Consider the following 7,128-nt stretch of genomic DNA (forward strand, 5'->3'; position numbering starts at 1 on the left):
AACCCAAATGACCTTACTTCAGTCTGTGCATTGCTATCACTATTACTTCAACATTGCAATGGGTAGACAATGAACTTTTCCTTGTGGGCAGTGCTCCATTAGTTCATATTGTGTGCGTTATTATACGCAGCTGTTATGGACCACTGTCTGCTTGTCTTTGAGCTCATTCCAGACAATGAAGTGATCACGAAGGCCTTGAGAGAGAGAGAGAGAGAGAGAGAGAGAGATTCTAAAGCTTACATAATTCCCTTTCGACTTAACGCCTTGAAATTATATTGAGAGAGAGAGAGAGAGAGAGAGAGAGAGAGAGAGAGAGAGAGAGAAAGAGAGAATTCTAAAGCTTACATAATTTCATTTCCACTAAACGCCTTGAAATCATATTGAGAGAGAGAGAGAGAGAGAGAGAGAGAGAGAGAGATTCCACAGCGTACATATATCCCTTTCGACTTAACGCCTTAAAATCATATTGAGAGAGAGAGAGAGAGAGAGAGAGATTCCACAGCGTACATAAATCCCTTTCGACTTAACGCCTTGAAATCATATTGAGAGAGAGAGAGAGAGAGAGAGAGAGAGAGAGAGAAATTCTAAAGCTTACATAATTTCATTTCCACTAAACGCCTTGAAATCATATTGAGAGAGAGAGAGAGAGAGAGAGAGAGAGAGAATTCTAAAGCTTACATAATTTCATTTCCACTAAACGCCTTGAAATCATATTGAGAGAGAGAGAGAGAGAGAGAGAGAGAGAGAGATTCCACAGCGTACATAAATCCCTTTCGACTTAACGCCTTGAAATCATATTGAGAGAGAGAGAGAGAGAGAGAGAGAGAGAGAGAATTCCACAGCGTACATAATTCCCTTTCGACAAAACGCCTTGAAACCCATCTAAAAAGAGAATTGTACAGATCATATGGTTTTAACCATACACCGTATATGGATTGAGTGCGTGTGTGTAATGACTAACCGATACGAATTCTATGGGCATAGTGCCATGTAGTCCAAGGCCAGGTACGTGGAGTCCATTCAGTTTAAAAGTTCATAAAACATTAGTTTTCAGAGAAAAAAAAATCATTATCGATAATGCCTCAGACAAACCGTCTCTCTTATCTCTTAGTTGTATTGTGAAATGATCTTCCTAATCGGGTAGTTGAATAGGTGGTGCTTCAAAAAGTTCAAAGTTGCAGCGAATGTTTTTATGTTGAACAGGCTGACATGAGTCTCTTTTTATAGTTTATATATGAAAGATCTATTTTAATGTTATTGTTCTTAAGATATGTTATTTAAGTTGTTTATTACTTCTCTTTTAGCTAATTTACTTCTTATTTCTTTTCCTCACTGGGCTATTTATCCCTTGGGGTTATAGAATCCCGGTTTTCTAACTAGGGTTGTAGCTTAGCTTGTGACAATAATAATAACAACAACAACAACAACATTAATAATAATAATAATAATAATAATAATAATAATAAGCGAATTCCTTCTCGCAAACAAATTCCTTATTTATCTTAAAACACGAAACAACTCATTAAGAAAATAAATCATATTCGACTCTTATTTCAAATTTAATTCTTAGCACATCTGGTTCATTTCTTTTTCAACAGCCAGAAAAATTGCTTATTGAGAAAGTCTTTTAAGGATTTCGATGATCAGTCTACCTTTAGGAAATGCTTTAATTAATTCATACTACATTGTTTCGAGTATTGCTCTCCTATCTGGTCTTCAGCTTCTAATTCTAATCTTAATTTGTTGGGTAGGAACTTCGGTCTATTAAATTCCTCTTTCCTGATGATGATATTATTCTCAGGAATCTTCGTTCAATTAGTTCTTGTAGCATAAGATTTTCATATTTCATAATTCAGTTGATTCTAACAGCCATGCCTTCTCCATCCTATTAGTATTCTAATAGTTTTATTACAGCTGTGACCAGACTGTGGAATGATCTTGCTACTCGGTGGAACTTCCAGATGTTCAAACTTTCTGTAAATCCTTTTCTGCTGAACAGGTTGACATAGTCTCGTTCTATAGTTTATATGACTGAATGGCTTTACCGTCTTTTTACTGATACTAAAACTTTTTACATTTTTTATTTACTACGTATATAAAATTTAATTGCTATTCCCTTATTTCCTTCCCTGACCAGGCTGCTTTCCGTGTTGGAACCGTTAGGCTTATAGCATATACTGTATACTGCTTTTCCGTTCAGGGTTGTAGCTTGGATGGCAACAACAGCAATAATAATAGGCCTAAAGATTACAAACTTGACGTATGGTGTGAAGTCCGGCCAAACACGTCCTTGACAAATGATAGAAGTTCAACATTCCTTGCATAGAGATCTTAACGCTATAATATAAAATTTATCAATATTCGATTTAGTAATACTCTCTCTCTCTCTCTCTCTCTCTCTCTCTCTCTCTCTCTCCTACGAACACGTGGTTGTGCAAGCACTGTAGCACATGCAATGAACTATCATACTTCCTTACTTAAGGATTTACATACCTCTGGGTCATTGCCTGCAATTGATATGTAATGCACACACACACACACACACACACAATAAATTAAAAATACTGAAGAGACACCGAGTACACTGGTGTCAGTAGCCTACAGTGCATGAAAGATGAGAAAGGTGCAGGTAAACGCAAGCAAGATGAAAGCAACGCGAAGCAGTGAATTGATTGTTCAGCCAAATCTCCTTTACAGAATCAATTGTGGATGCTGATTGCAAATTATAGAATATTAAACCTGAAAGAGTTGAAGTTCATACTGTATATGGGCGTGAGGAAGGTTAAGAAAACTGAAAACAATAGACAGCTGGTATTTTTAGGTGGTTTTAATATATAAAACTGAGTACATGCAAGTTATATATGTGAATAATGTATTTTGCATAAGCCTAAGTTAAGAATGAGCGGTTAGAAAGCATAACGGATAAAGTCGCAGTAATAATGATAATAATAATAACAAATAAACAAAAAATGCAGATACTTAATATTAAGCTGGGCACAGAGCTTCACTAGACTACGATTCAAGGTAACCAAGTTTTTCTACCCCTGTCTGGTCCGAGAGAGCTTCCAACTGGATGAGGAGAAAAACTACCAATTATTTACTGGCCGATTAGGCCTAGGCAAATTAATCAGTAGACATATATATGATTAACGTAAAATGTACAGCGTGTATTTGATGCCATGAAACATTAATTCATTGTGTACCGTATAACATCTTGTGCTCACATTTTCCTATAAATTTAGTATGAGAGGTTTTAACATTCACGGCCTCGTGGTTATAAATTAGGAAGAAAAATCTCTCTCTTAGGTCACACACACACACACAGAGAGAGAGAGAGAGAGAGAGAGAGAGAGAGAGAGAGAGAGAGAGAGAGAGAGAGAATGCTAGCGATAGCTACAGCGGCAATAGGCCCTCCCACACATTCATTTACTGTGTAATTATTCTTGTGAACTCGCATTCTGTGGGACGGGACTTCGAGCCCCCCTCACGCCCAATAGCCCCTAGTAGTGCCTGCAACCTCACTATCCTTAGCTATTGACTCATAAGTCTACTCACCAGCAGCCATTGCCAGGCCCTCCCTGGTCCTAGCTTAACGAAGAGGGGGCTTGAGTGCCGTTCATATATGGTCAGTCTCTATAGTCCTGTCCCTTGTCTATGGCAATCACGAGCTTCACTTAAACTTATAAGTATTCCAAATTAAACGGTATGGAATGGCCCGACCAATATAGTCCTATGTCTTTGGTTTGCCTTGGTAACAACGAGAAACATGCGTCTGGTGGGGGGGGGGGGGTAAAATCTAACGGTGACACACACATATACACACACGCACATACTTTTAACATGCGTTGCGTGCCTTGTTACGTAACACAGACTGGTCGTGACAGGGATAAAAAATATCATGAACTGTGGTCTAAAGGATAATAGTTTATTACAACATTCTCAAACCACTCGTCATAATATCATGGTAATATTAATGATTAATTCTTACTTTAGAATTCATTTATACCAAAAACCATTAGTTATTAAATTCGGCAAATGAATTATAACGTGTTTAGCTCAAATTTGGAAGATCTATTAAGAAAAGATGCTAACGAAAGCTAGTGGGTTAAAGCAAGCTTCTGGTAAGCGTTCATTTATTTCACCATAAAAAAAGATAACCTTTTCAGTTAATATATAAATCACCTGTCATCAAATAAACATTATTAAATACTTCATTATCTCAAGAAATTATCTATGACCTGCATTAAGCTAATTGCAGGATTTGCAATGCGGAAAATGCAATGTAAAAAAAATGGCAAAATGTTCGGAAGAAATGAACATCGATAACCTATTACGTCATCTTTAAACCTAAAGGGACTCCTGACGAAGCTGCAATCTAAGGAAATTAAAAACTTAATGACGTTTCACTAAAACGATTTGGTAACATTTCATGCACAGCATAAAGAGAACTCGCCGAACCGCTAAAATAACCGAAGGCCAAATTTAATGACAAAACGGGAAATCGTCGAAACGCTAAAATAACCGACGGTCAAATTTAATGAACGTTTCCTCACCACGCCTCCCGAGCTCCTGCACTGCGGTATACGCCTATTTGGCAGAACTACGGCCATACCAGCCGGTATTTAACATCCATTAAACAGTATTTAACATTTTCTCGCTGAATTTACCCATTGTCATGATAAATAAGCAAAATTAACACACCAAGGAGCCGCTATGCTGTACGTATTTGCAGCGGGAACACTTATCGATTATACACATCCCTGGCTGCTGTCACTTTAGACGGCTGAAATGAACTATCCCCGGCGTAAATGCCACGTCTGTCCTTAACCAGCGGCTCTTCAAAAGCCTCCTGACAGCCTCGGACAGATGAGAGATTCACCCTTGGCAGGATACAGATCAAATTTAGACAGGATCTTCCGACTTACCGGAACTGCGGCGACGACGGCCCTGACTCGGCCACAGTGCGAAAAAGACTAACGACAAAGCGCCGTTTCCACCCCTTAGGGTTAGATTCGAAAGCGAGTGTCTCTTTCTTTTAATGTGTGTGTTTGTATAATGGTTCTCATTTAAAGAGGGGAAATATATAATGGGGAAACATTAAAGGCGTGTCCGGTCATATTTCTTATATCATAAATTACTTTAAATTATTTGGAATATTTTGAATATATGGATATGTATGTAGCTGTTATTGCAATATAATTTATTGTTAGTTACGATAGGTTTACCAAATAACTTTATGGATGTCTTTCCTGGGATAGTTGTGTAATTAAAGTCGTGTTTTATTTCTGTAGCAACCGGTTCACGTTGTGTGACTAAAACTACTTTGGAAATTGCAATATATCTCACATGAGGGGAATAAAACACTACGGTACACACACCGCTGTCAATGGAATTTATAAGTATGTAAGGAATTCGGTTTAACGAGGATAGAAAATATTACCTCAATGGTACTAGACATAATATGAAGTTACTGGTCTCTACTGTACTTATCAAACCTTTTGTTCGTTTATTTCAAACATTTCCAATCTTAACTTGATTCCCCGTTTCCTTATTTAAGTTTTATTAGCAATCATAAATTTGGAAGTGCATTCCTGGTAGCAGCGCACAAAGCCAGTCTGTGAACAACCAAATGTACATTCGTCATGACATTAGTACACCAGTTTATTCTGCTTTTGCCTTGTGCCAATCATATATACTTACCACGTATATTACACATCCGTATATATCCCGAACCCTGCAATATCTATTGTTAGCCATTACTCAAAGGGTTTACAATTTCTTCCTATTTTTACTTCATGCCATTTATGTGAATTCAAATATTACACATCTATTGGTTCCACGCCACTGCACATTATTATTATTATTATTATTATTATTATTATTAATGAAAATCCAGATTACTGAGGAGCGAGTCTAAAATATTCATGGCATATATAATACAAAAATAATATATGGATATATATATATATATATATATATACAGAGAGAGAGAGAGAGAGAGAGAGAGAGAGAGAGAGAGAGATGTAATTAAATACCATGCGTATCCGTTTACTTTTTCTCGTATACGCCTAAAAATAATCTTTCTATACGCAATGAAACCTACTCTACGTTGAAATCTTCCAAATAAACCTAATTGATAAAGGAGGAATGAGCGTACTATTTGTCCATAGGTCTAAAACAGGCATATGTTAGCTATGATAAGCATTATTACAAGCTTACCTCCCCAACACACACCCAAAAAAACTATAGGTCTATCGGATTGGTCTAAATTATAAGTCTTGAAGATCCAAAGGAAGGATTTGCCGTGCATGTAAATTAGTTTTTACTTGAATTAAAATAATTATTTTTGAATAGATTTTTCGCTTCGCTCAAAATCCGTTATTTTTGACATTAGACCTAGTACTGGAATGTTGTAAGGTGTGCTACACTAATAAGTTTTTTTTTTCTTTTAACTACGATTCTTATTAGCTTTATGTAACCAGGGTTCTGGTGATACACAGCCCAGTTAATTACAGACGCTGTTCACTTTTTTTTCACATGTTTTATGTAAGATAAAAATATTAATAGGATGACGAATTCCAATTAGCCAACATTTTATTATTTTCTTTCCCTTGCCACACAAGGAGTTAAGTGTCCTTAAACATCGGGATAGTTCTTTCCTAAAAAAAAAACTTGTCTGAACAAGCCAGCAATAAAAAAATATTATCTATATACCATAACGGATTTCCTAAAATACTGATCTACTTTTTTATACTTTAGACACCTAAAATACTATATGGAAATAGAAAAAAAAATATTCAAGCTTGTAATCCGTTGAGACTTGAGAAAGTATCGTCAGTGAACAGATCTGATATGCTAGTGCATGTCATTAAAATTGGATGTAGGCTATGCATGTGAACTACTACTCATTATTTTTATTATTATTATCATCATTATTATTATTATTATTATTCGTAGGTCTAAGGCCTGCAAGTTCACCAGTTCAGTCAGCCTGGGTATTTCATTCTACAAGAATTGTACAGAAATAAGAATTCAAAGTACTGTATCGGGCTTTATATGTACTGTATGATACAGACAATGGAACAGACCCATCAAATTGAATCTAATGGCGAATTCATATTTTTAAAA

General features: G+C 36.3%; 1 protein-coding gene across 2 annotated transcripts in view; it reads right to left on the minus strand.

Moving 5' to 3' along the window:
* LOC137625285 (putative fatty acyl-CoA reductase CG5065) overlaps positions 1 to 5,010 on the minus strand; it is a 69,409-nt gene extending 64,399 nt beyond the window's left edge. Inside the window, exon 1 of one of the 2 annotated variants that reach the window (XM_068356088.1) lies at positions 4,926 to 5,010. The gene's annotated coding sequence lies outside the window, so the exon portion shown is untranslated. Of the gene's footprint in view, positions 1 to 4,701; positions 4,722 to 4,925 lie in introns of those variants that run through there. The other variant, XM_068356092.1, reaches the window with a different exon arrangement.
* Between the last annotated feature and the right edge of the window lie 2,118 nt (positions 5,011 to 7,128).

This window comes from Palaemon carinicauda, chromosome 32 (assembly GCF_036898095.1).
Source record: "Palaemon carinicauda isolate YSFRI2023 chromosome 32, ASM3689809v2, whole genome shotgun sequence".
NCBI lineage: Eukaryota > Metazoa > Arthropoda > Malacostraca > Decapoda > Palaemonidae > Palaemon > Palaemon carinicauda.